We start from the raw sequence: 12,442 nt of genomic DNA, 5'->3' as shown, positions 1-12,442 counted from the left end.
AGAAAGGAAAGGGGGGTTGATATAGGAGGGCAAACACACTGAAGGTGGTTGTATTCATAAACAAAATACAGGGGAATATGAATAAAAGGGAAATGGGGAAAATACAAAGGGAAGATAGCATGGAGGGCAATAAAGGTTAGTAATTATGACTTTGAATGTGAATGGGATGAACTCTCCCTTAAAACGTAAGCAAATAGCAGAGTGGATTAAAAAGCAGAATCATACAATATGCTGTTTACAAGAAACTCATTTGAAGCAGAGAGATACATATAGAATAAAAGTAAAAGGTTGGAGCAAAATATATTTTGCTTCAGCTAAAATGAAAAAAGCAGAGGTTGCAATCCTTATTTCAGACAAAGCAGCTGCAAAAGTAGATATCATTAAATGAGATAAGGAAGGAAACTATGTCCTCCTAAAAAGTAGACAATAAAGTAACTGCAATATTAAATATGTATGCACCGTGATACAGCATTCAGATTCTTAGAGGGGAAGTTTAAAATAGCTACAGGAAGACATAGACTGCAAAACTCTACTAGTGGGAGACCTCAACCTCTCACTCTCAGACTATCTAATCATAAAATAAACAAGAAGGAAGTTAAGGAGGTAAGTAGATTGTTAGAAAACTTAGATATGATAGACTCATGGAGGAAACTGAATGGGGATAGAAAAGAATTTACTGTTTTTTTTCTTCAGTAAATGGCACACAAAAATTGACCATGTACTAGGGCATAAAAACTTAATGGCAGAATTAGTGAATACATCTTTCTCAGATCATAATGCAATAAAAATTATATGCAATTTTGGGCCAGGGAGACCCGAAACTAATTGGAAACTAAATAACCTCATTTTAAAGAATGAGTGGTTCAAACAACAAATTATTTAAAAAATTAATTATTTCATCCTAGATAATGGCAATGAAACAACTTACTAAAACCTATGGGATACACTCAAGGCAGCTGTTGGGTTATATTATATCTTTAAATGCTTACATGAATAAATTAGAGAAAGAGAAAATCAATGAACTAAATATGCAGTTAAAAAATTAGAGAAAGAACAAATTAAAAACCCCAATTAAATACAAAATTAGAAGTTCTAAAAATTAAAGGAAAAATTAATAAAATCAAAAAATGAGAAAATATTGAACTAATGAATAAAACCAAGAGTTGATTTTATGGAAAAAAACAGTAAAATTGATAAACCTCTGGTCAATTTGATTTAAAAAAGAAAGAAGAGCAAATTGCTAGTATCATAAATGAAAAAGATGAACTCACCACCAATGAGGAGGAAATTAAAGTAATAATTCAGAATTATTTTGCCCAACTCTATGCCAATAAATTTGATAAGCTAAATGAAATGGATGAATATTTACAAAAATTTATGTTGCCCCAGTTAAATGAAGAGGAAATTAATTACCTAAATAACTCTGTTTCAGAAGAAGTTCAACAAGCCATTATTGAACTCCTTAATAAAATATCTCCAAGGCCAGATGGATTCACAAGTGAATTCTTCCAAACATTTAAGGAACAATTGGTTTCAATTCTATATAAACTCTTTGAAAAAAATAGGTGAAGACAGAATTCTATCTAACTTTCTATGACACCAATATGGTGCTGATACCTCATTCAGGAAGAGTTAAAATAGAGAAAGAAAATTATAGACCTATCTCCCTGATGAATAGAGATGCAAAAATCTTAAATAAAATCGTAGTAAAATGACTACAAGAAGTTATCACTAGGATAGTAACTTATGATCAAGTAGGATTTATCCCAGGAATACAGGGCTGCTTCAATGTTAGGAGAACTGTCAGTATAATTAATTATATCAATAACAAACCTATCAGAAATCATATGATTATATCAATAGATGCTGAAAAAGCTTTTGACAAAATAAAGCACCCATTCCTAACCAAAAACATTAGTGCAGGAATAAATGGACTTCCTTAAATTAATAAGCAGTATCTATCTGAAACCATCAACAAGCATTATAGGTAGTAGGAATAGACTAGAGGCATTCCCAGTAAGATCAGGGTGAAAGAGGGATGCCCATTATCACCATTACTATTCAATATTCTATTAGAAATGTTAGCTTCGGGGCAGCTAGGTGGCATAGTGGATAAAGCACCAGCCCTGGAGTCAGGAGTACCTGGGTTCACATCCAGTCTCAGGCACTTAATAATTACCTAGCTGTGTGGCCTTTGGAAAACCACTTAACCCCGTTTGCCTTGCAAAAACCTAAAAAAAAAAAAGAAAGAAAGAAATGTTAGCTTCAGCAATAAGAGAAGAAAAAGAAATTGAACGAATTAGAATTGGGAAGGAAGAGACAAAACTCTTACTTTGCAGATGACATGATGATATACCTAGAGGTGGTATACCTAGAGAATCCCTAAAAAACTACTAGAAATAATTATCAACTTTATCAAAGTCGCAGGATATAAAATAAACCTTCACAAATCCTCAATATTTCTATATATGACTAGCAAGGTACAGCAGAAAGAGCTAGAAAGAGAAATCCTATTCAAAGTAACCTTAGACAATATAAAATACTTGGGAGTCTTCCTGTCAAGGGAGACTCAAAAACTTTTTGAAAACAATTACAAAACACTTCTCATGGGGTGGCTAGATGGCGCAGTGGATAGAGCACTGGCCCTAGAGTCAGGAGTACCTGAGTTCAAATTTGACCTCGGACACTTAATAATTACCTAGCTGTGTGACCTTGGGCAAGTTACTTAACCCCATTTGCCTTGCAAAAATCTAAAAAAAAAACCACCTCATACAAATAAAATTAGATTTAAATAACTGGGCAAACATCAGCTGCTTATGGATAGGTCGAGCTAACATAATAAAAATGACAATTCTACCAAAACTAAACTACTTGTTTTAGTGCCCTACCAACCAAAATTTCAAAACATTACCTTAAGGAGTTACAAAAAGTTTTAAGTAAATTCATATGAAGTAATAAAAAGTCAAGAATTCCCAGGGATTCAATGGAAAAAAAGTGCAAAAGAAAGTAGCTTAACATTACCAGATCTAAAATTATATTATAAAGCATCAGTCATAAAAATTTTCTGGTATTGGCTAAGAAATAGAGTGGTGGATCAGTGGAATATACTAGGTGCAATAGCAGGAAATGTTTATAGTAATCTGCTGTTTGATAAATCCACAGAGTCCAGTTATTGGAATAAAAACTCTCTCTTCGATAAAAACTGTTGGGAAAATTGGAAGTTAGTATGGAAGAAACTTGGATTAGACCAACACCTCATACTGTATTCCAAGATAAGATCAAAATGGATACTGGATCTAGAAATAAAAAACAATATTTAAGCAAACTAGAAGATCAAGGAGTAGTTTATTTGTCAGATCTATGAAAAGGGAAGCATTTTATGACCCAGGAAGAGATGGAGAACATTATTGAAAACAAACTAGATAATTTTGACTACATTAATTTAAAAAGCTTTTGCACAGACAAAACCACTGTAATGAAGATCAAAAGAAATGTAGTAAATTGAGAAACAATTTTTACAACTAGTATTTCTGACAAAGGACTCATTTCTTTTTTTTATTATTTCTAAAATATATAGAGAACAGAGTCAAACTTTCAAAAAAAAAACCAAACCATTCCCCAATTGACAAATGATCAAAGGATATGCAAAGGCAATTTACAGATGAGGAAATCAAAGCAATTCATAATCATGAAAAATTGCTCTAAATCACTACTTATTAGAGATATGCAAATTAAAGCATCTCTGAGGTACCAACCCACACCTCTCAGACTAGCCAATATGACTAGAAATGACAATGATCAATGGTGGAAAGGATGTGAGAAATCTGGTACACTAATACATTGTTGGTGGAGCTGTAAACTCATCAATTTGGAATTATTCCCAAAGGGCAACAAAAATGTGCATACCCTTTGATCCAGCAATACCAGTATTGGGTATATACCCTGAAGAGAATATGAAAAAGAATAAAAACATAACTTGTACAAAAATATTCATAGCAGCCCTGTTTGTGGTGGCAAAGATTTGGAAATTAAGTGAATGTCCTTCCATTGGGGAATGGCTTAACAAACTGGTATATGTATGTCATGGAACACTGTTGTTTTATTAGAAACCAGGAGGGATGGGATTTCAGGGAAGCATGGAAGAATTTGCATGAACTGATGCTGAGCAAGATGAGAAGAACCAGGAAAAACACTATACATCCTATCACCTGGCGGTGATAATCAACCTTGATGGACTTGCTCATTTCATCAGTGCAACAAGCAGGGACAATTTTGGGCTATCTGCAATGGAGAGTACCATCTGTATCCAGAGAAAGAATTGTGGAGTTTGAACAAAGACCAAAGATTATTACCTTCAATTTCAGAGGGAGGGGGGAACTGTTATCTTGTTATGTAATTTTACTATTTCTTATACTTTATTTTTCTTCCTTAAGGATATGATTTCTCACTTGTCACATTCAACTTAGATCAATGTATACCATGGAAACAGTGTAAAGACTAACAGACTACCTTCTGTGGGGGGTTGGGGGAGGAAAGTAAGAATAGGGGAAACATTGTAAAACTCAAAATAAATAAGATCTTTCTTTAAAAAAAACATTTTATTGTTCTTAGCTTTCCTTAACAATATTGGCTCTTGAGAACATCAATCATATTTCTGGGATCCTTTTGTATTCAGACTCTGTGACCAACTCTTGCTTCCATTTTTGACAAATAGTATTTTTTCAATTTTACAAAACCTTTTATTAGTTATTTACCTTTGAGATAAGTAGAAAGCCAATGAATTATGGTTTTAAAACATTTTATTAATTTATTTTCCCATTACTACAATACTCTTCTAAAAAATCATAACCCCCTCTCTCCCCACAAAGATAGAGAAACTTCACAAAAAAATAGTATTAGAGATGGGATGGATCACATTTTTTATCATAAGTCCATCAAGGAAGTTGCTTCACTATTTTTTCCCACTGTTGTTTTGCTAACTTTATTTTCCTCCATTCTCTTCTTTACCACTTCCATTTCTTCTATTCCCTCTCTCTTTTCATCTTGTTACTCCTCAAAAGTGTGTTATTTTTTATTACCCTCTCCCACTATCTTCCCTCTCTTCTGTCACCTACAACCCCCTACCCTCCCTCTGTCCCCTTTCATACCATCCCTTTCCTTGCCTTTTTCCTCTAAAGTAAGATAGATTTCTATACCCTTTTGAGTTTGTAGGTTATTTCCTCTCTGTGCCACTTCTGATGAGAATGAAGGCTCACTAATTCCCCCTCACCTTCCTCTCTTCATTCCATTGCAAAAGCGTTTTCTCTTTTGTGTGAAATATCTTAGCCCATTCTTCCTCTTTTCCCTTTCTCCTAGTACATTCCTTTCTCTTTGACTCTATCTTTATAATATACCTTCAAATTCAGCTCTCTCCTGTGTCTTATCTATATATACTCCTAACTGCTCTAATAAGTGAGAAGGTTCATAAGAGTTATCAGTATAATTTTCTCAGGTAGGATTACAAGCAGTTCAACTGTTCAGTTCTGGTTGTTTCCACAGAAACATTTGAAATTCCCATTTCATTGAATAAAAGAGGATGTTCAGTTTTCCTGGGTAGTTGATTCTTGGTTGCAGTCCAAGATCTTTTGCCTTCTAGAACATCATATTCCAAGGTCTATGAACCCTTAATATAGAAGCTGCTAGATCCTGTGTAATTCTGACTATAGCTCCATGATATTTGAATTGTTTCTTTCTGGCTGCTTGTAGTATTTTCTCTTTGACTTGGGAGTTCTGGAATTTAGCTATAATATTCCTGGGAGTTTTTGGGGGGAGATCTCTTTCAGGAGATGATCAGTGGATTTCCTCAATTTCTATTTTACCCCCTTATTCTAGGATATTAGGACAATTGTCCTGAGAATTTTTTGAAAAAATGAAGTCTTGGCTGTTTTCCTGGTCATGACTTTTCAGGTAGCCCAATAATTTTAAAATTATCTCTTCTGGATCTGTTTTACAGGTTAATTGTTTTTCCAATGAGACATTTCACATTTTCTTCATCTTTCATATTTTGCTTTTGTTTTATTGTTTCTTGATTTCTCACAAAGTCATCAGTTTCCCTTAGCTCCAGTCTACATTTGAAGGAATTATTTTCTTCTGAGAGCTTTTTTAATCTCCTTTTTCATCTGATCAATTCTGCTATTTAAGGTATTCTTCTCCTCATTGACCTTTTGGAATGCTTTTTTTTCATTTGACTTAATCTGGTTTTTAAGTTATTTTGTTTGATATCTTTTTGTATCTCCTTCACCAAGACACTGAATTGGTTTTCATGATTTTCCTGTATCATTCTCATTTCTCATCCCGTTTTTTTCTTCTACCTCCCTTACTTGCTTTTCAAAGTCTTTTTTGAGTTCTTCCATAGCTTGAGATAAAGAATTATTTTTTAGAGGCTTTGGATACAGAAGCTTTGACTTTGTAATCTTCTGAGTGTATATTATGATCCTCTAAGGGACCAAATGTCTATGATCAGATTCTTTATCTTCTGTTGTTTATTCATTTCCCCAGTCTATGATCTGATTTTAACACACTTCCCAAGCTTTTGAGTGTTTTTGGAATATCTCCCCAGGGACCTCAATTCCTCCGTTGTCTTGTGAGAGGCTCTGACTGCTCTTCTGGCCTGTGCTCTGGTCTGTGGATGACCACAGGCACAAGGAGGAGGTTCATGCTCTGCTATGGCAGTGTGGGGGTCCAGACTGAGACCTGGATCTGAGCTCAAACAGAACAACAGAGTCCTGTCCCAGGGAAGCAGAGAGACCTCAGACCTGACTCCCTTACATCCATGGGCTGAGCACTTTGGAAGCAGCTGCTGGTTGGCTTCACAGACCTTCTTCTGATTTCCAGGACTGAGTCTGCACTGAGGCCTGAGCTCCACTGGTCTCCATGCCTCACTCTGGTGCAACAGAGTTTTCCTGCTGACCTTTTCTGGGTCTAGCTCCTGGTGCCACAGACCCAGCTATCCCCCAGGGACCCAAGCTCCCCACAAGCCATTCCTGGAAGGCTGGAACTGTTTTTCACTCTGGTGCAGTGCAGCCCAGGCTGTGCTGTGGCCCTTTCCAACCTCGGTGGAAAAGATCCTTTCTACAGATCTTCCAAGTGCTCTTGAACTACAAAATTGTTTCACTCAGTCTTTCTTTGGCTTATGCCCCTTTACAATTTGGTTAGAGTCATAATTTTAAGGCATTTGGAATGTTCTGGAGGAGAGCTTCTGGGAATTCTTGCCCTCATGTCACTATCTTGGCCCCACCCTCAACAAATAGTTTTAAAAAATTTAAATTGGCTGATGAGTTCCCTGTGAATCTACATCATTCTCTTTAGACAACTCCCCTTCTACCCCCTTTCCATTCCAGCTTCTGTTTTCCCTTTGCAGCTTCAGAACTTCATTCTTAGTCCCACCTTTCTTGGATTGACTTTACTCTGTAGAATTTTAATGTATGGGTTTCTGCCCATCCTTTTTCTGAACCCTTTGAAATCTGCTGTTCTGAAATCAGTATTGTATAACAGACTATGCCTGATTTCCCTCACCCATATAACAAAGTTCAAGATTAAATAGTCATTTTCCTGTAAACTTGCCATCATATCTACCCAGCAATCAATTCCTCTTTGATGAGGATCTTTAGTATGAACCACTTTCATTGGTTCCTTCACCTTTTAAAAAGATGAAATTACCATTATGGCAAATTAGGTAATTTTGTTTTTTGACAGAAATAGAGTTCTAGTAGATAGCCAGATAACAATAGACCCCCTTCTAGGCTTAAGCTCTTTTCCCCCAATACATTATATGATATGTAGATATTATTTATCTAGTTATATATCTGTCTATCTAATTTATCTTTCTAGATATAGGTATATAGATTTATACTTAGATATATGGATATAGAAAGGTGTTTATCCATATAGAGATATCTGTGTGTATATGTGTGTGTTTATATATGCATTCAGTTTTCTCCCTTCTCCTTTTCTTTCAGTTTAAAGTTTTGAAAAGGTTTTATGAGGACCTCTATAACTGAATTTTTATCAGGGGTTGGGGGGAAGGTCAGGGGGAAGATGTCCTATGAAGTAGTTAGGAAGGGTCTCATGGAAGAAATAACATTTCAGGTGGGTCTAAAGGGTGGCTATGATGAGACTACCAAGTGAGAAAGGGCAAGGGAGAGCATTCTACTTGGAGAAGAGAGTGAGTAGACTACTTAAAGAACAAAAAGGTTTTCCTTAGAGTAGTGAGAAATAAAGTTATGTGTGTGTGTGTGTGTGTATATATATATATATATATATATATATATATATATATATATATATATATATATATATATATATTGCAATCCAATACTGACAAGGACCTCATAAGCAAGGTTTATACCTGATTCCATAAGCAGTTGGGCACTATGCAGTGATGTGTCTCATAACAAGTAGCAGCAAAATTCTTTAACAGGCACTCCTTGACTGCTTGAACATAGTTGTCTCCATAACTAGGTTCACAGAACAGAGATAGTCAAAACCGTTAGGTGGGCTAACCAATGCCAGAATCCTAGTGATAAATTTTGTTTTTTATTTTGGATTGGTGACATAATCTCTTCTAGTTTTAGAAGGGGAAAAAAAGTTAAGGAAAGAAAAGGAATTATAGGAAAGGATATTTAGAAGACAGTGAAAAGGTCAGAAATTGAGTTTGGGGGAGGGGAATGGGGTATCTGTCAGAGAAGTTCTAGAAGGACACAAGCTAACAAGGAGGAAGACGAAGAACTTAAGAAAAAGGAGACTTGAGAAAGAGGGAGGCTTGGGGTTGAGAAGGAAGTGCATAAAACAAGGGAAAGGAAATGGGTTAGGACTGCCAAGGTGCTGTCAAAATGAGAAGGTGCTACTAGGTGAGGAGACTTCTTCAAAGTAATTGAGATTAAAAAATCTTATTTCCAGAAAATTTGGTGAACAAAGAATTTTTGGTCACCTTTAATAATTGTATTGTGATTGTCTTTCTGCCCCAGCCAAGACTATAATTATTATGTGTTAAGCTTGTTTCCCTTATGGAATAGAGTCTCCAAGACTAACTTTCCATGTTATCTTATCCAACTAGTATTGAATAGCAAAAGGAGGCACTGTAGTAGGATTAGAAAGAGTGTTGGATTTGGAGACAGAAGACCTAAATTCATCTCCCAGGTCTGCTATTTATTATATGTGTGACCTTGGGCACATAAGTTCTATGGGCCTCCCCTAGCCTCTGAGTTCCTAAGAATCTAAGGCTTATGATCCCACTTATGATCCTATGAAAGGTCAAAAAGTGACAATTTCCTTACCATTATTTGGCTTTCTTCTGCCAAGAAAAAAAAAAGATTATTATAGATGAAATGACAGTGTCAAAACTTGTTCCTGCCCCTTTTAGACTAGGGTCTCTTCATCTTTTTGTGTCTTTGTCACCTCTGGCAGAGAGGCCTGGGAAACCCATTCCTAGTAAAGTAATTGAAGGAAATACCAAATTTCAGAAGTTAATGAAAATAAACCTTTTTTCCATACAGATTCCAAGGCCCCCCTGAAATCTATTAAAGGATCTTAGGAATCCATAAATATTTTATATTATGAACCCCTACTTACCACTATTAATATTTTATTACCATTTTTCTTTAAAAACATTGGTTTTTTATTATTGTTGTTATTTGGCCTGTGATTTCACTGCTAGAAGGAGATCCCCAGGTAGGATACTCCCTCTGCTAATGTACACTGGCAGTTCTCTTTCTTAGATGGATAGATGAAAGAAGCATTTATGTAGCACCAGTTGTTTCCCAGGGACAAACATTGTCTCATTTGAATCCTCCCTACAACCCTGTGCCATAGGTGTTGTTATCATCTCCATTATAGGCTAAGGAAACTGAGACAGACTGAAGTTTTGTGACTTGTCCAGAGACACAGCTAGAAAGAATCTAAGTCCAAGAGAATGACCTAGAGATGAATTGACTTGTCCAGGATCATAACTGTTCTGTGTTAGATGCAGAACAGGAATCAGGTAGTCTCAGGTGGACTCCCTCCATCATACTGCACTTCACCTCACCAGCCACATATCACCACACCAACTACACCTTACCACACCACACCATGCCACACAACACCATACCACAGCCCCACACCACCCCACACCAATCACACCATACCACACTGCACTGTACCACACCACACCAGCCATACTATATCACACCACACCATACCATACCACATCACACTAACCACACCACATCACACCAAACCACCCCAAAACACCACACCTCACTGCCTCCCTGGAGAACAAATTTAATTGCCCACTGGAATGGTCAGTGTGAAGACTCAGATGCTTACCTCGGTTGTGCCCTTATTTATGAACCAGTGTCACTGACTTAGCTTCTACCATATTGCTACTCTTATTAAGTACTTCAGGCATAATGGTGGTGTGGTGATAATTAACCAAGCTTTCCTGTTATGACAGCTATTGTAGGAGTCACCTGTATATTTGAGATACTTCACTATTTCAGATATATTATTTCATCAATAAAGATACTCCAAGAGGTAATTGGAATATATATAATATATATATATATATATATGAATTTAGAGTCAAAAGATTGGGTTTCATATTCTGAGTCTGCTGTTTACTACTTGTGTGACCTTGGGCACATTACATCCTTTCCTCAGCTACAAAAAAAATTATCTACACAGGTCCAAAACGGGAGAAATGGCTAAACAGAAATTTGTATTTGTCTGGAATTGTTTTCATGGACAGAAAGCTCAATTGGCATCAGCCATGTAGTTTGCTAACTAAAACAAAGCAAAACAAAACCTAATACTATCTCAGACTGTACTAAGAGGTATAGAATCTTGGACTAGAGAGATGATATCCCATTCTTAAATTTAGTCGGGGCCCTGACTTAAGCCATATGGGTAGCAATGTGTTAGGTCAGAGCATCACATTTTAGAAAGGATAATCTAGTCCAGAGCTGTCCAACCTTACTTTTAAAAGTTTTTATTGAAACAATAGACAATACATTTTGATTTGCCATTTTAGTGAGAGTTCTGAGGCAGCTCGGCTTCATTTACTAAAACCCACAGGCATTTAGTAAACCCACAGGCAGCCCCATAAAATTGTCCAGCAGGCATTTTGGACAGCCCTGTTCTTGAGTGTCATGGGGAGGGGTATTATGCTAGTAAAGTGGAACTGAAGTAAAAATGAACTGACCTAGGAAAGAGAAGACCATAAGACAATATGATAACTGACATCAATTATTTGAACAAGTATTACATCACAGAAGGAGGGGTTAAATTAGTTCTTCTCAAAAGAGAGAACCAAGAATAATATATAGACTTTGAAAAAGGGTCGAATTGGATTTTGGAGGCAGGAGAAGTGTCAATAAAGGCTTCCTAACAACTGACCAAAAATGAAATGGACTGCCTTGGAAAATAATGAGTTCCCTTCCTTTTTAAGACTTCAGTAAAAGCTGGATGGACATTTGTCAACTATGCATATTCCCAAGGCTATTTCTTTTGAGGTACAGGATGGATTAGACTATTTCTCAGATTCCTTCCCACTCTTAGATACATGATTCTATGGGGTTTGTCTTGTATATATCTAAGTTCCTAGTCATAACTATGTATTTGAAATATGTTAGTGAAAGAGATATCATTTCTCTTAGAAACCGTTATATAGGGTATTCTCTATATTTGTGTACCAGACTTCTAGGAGTGATCTATTAAGACATATTGATCATTTAATAAGGAACAGCTCAAAGAGTGCTATACCAGTAGGCTTCATATGATTAAAAATACCAATTTTAAACTTTGTGATTTAGCTTGTAAAGTGGGGCTCTTAATACTTGTATTACCTCTTTCATGTGTTTGTGAATAAAAAGTTTTGTATACTGTAGAACACTTGAGAACATGAGCTGCATTGTTTATTAGAAAATAGCTTTGTTTGGAAGGTAGCCCCCATCACCAAAGGTACTTTTGAGCTGCTAGATGCACTAAGCTGCCACTCTCATCTTTACTTTACTTCTAGTCCTTGTTTCATACAAGTTTCCTGTGACACCTGCATTTCAGAAACACAGGGGGAGTGACACAAAGGAGACTGGATAAATATAGTGTGGATGAAAAGTGGCATATGGCCCCAAAGAATGAAACCAAGAGTAATGAAATGTCTTTGCCCTACAAAGACCATAGAACCAAATGTTTCTAATGGCAAGCACATTGCTCCTGGAACATGAACTAAGAGTTGTAATCCCTGGTATTTTGAGGAGGAAAGTCCACTTTTCATTTTGTCAAAGTTGTGAGATAGGGCAAGGAGGATGGATTTGTAGGAGAGGTGGTAAGGGGAAGTCCCTGAGAAAGGTAAAATCCCTGAGAAAGGTAAAGAAGAAGAGAGGAGAATTGCCATTGTGGGTTGACAAACATGTTAGAAATCCTCCAT

General features: G+C 36.2%; 1 protein-coding gene across 5 annotated transcripts in view; it reads left to right on the top strand.

Moving 5' to 3' along the window:
- Positions 1-12,442, top strand: part of KATNIP (katanin interacting protein) — a 246,741-nt gene that overhangs the window by 213,552 nt on the left and 20,747 nt on the right. The gene's annotated exons all lie outside the window — the stretch shown is intronic.

This window comes from Macrotis lagotis, chromosome 8, assembly GCF_037893015.1.
Source record: "Macrotis lagotis isolate mMagLag1 chromosome 8, bilby.v1.9.chrom.fasta, whole genome shotgun sequence".
In the NCBI taxonomy this organism is placed as follows: Eukaryota; Metazoa; Chordata; class Mammalia; order Peramelemorphia; family Peramelidae; genus Macrotis; species Macrotis lagotis.
The sequence above is the reverse complement of the archived record's forward strand: the minus strand, read 5'-3'. Positions and strand labels throughout refer to the sequence as shown.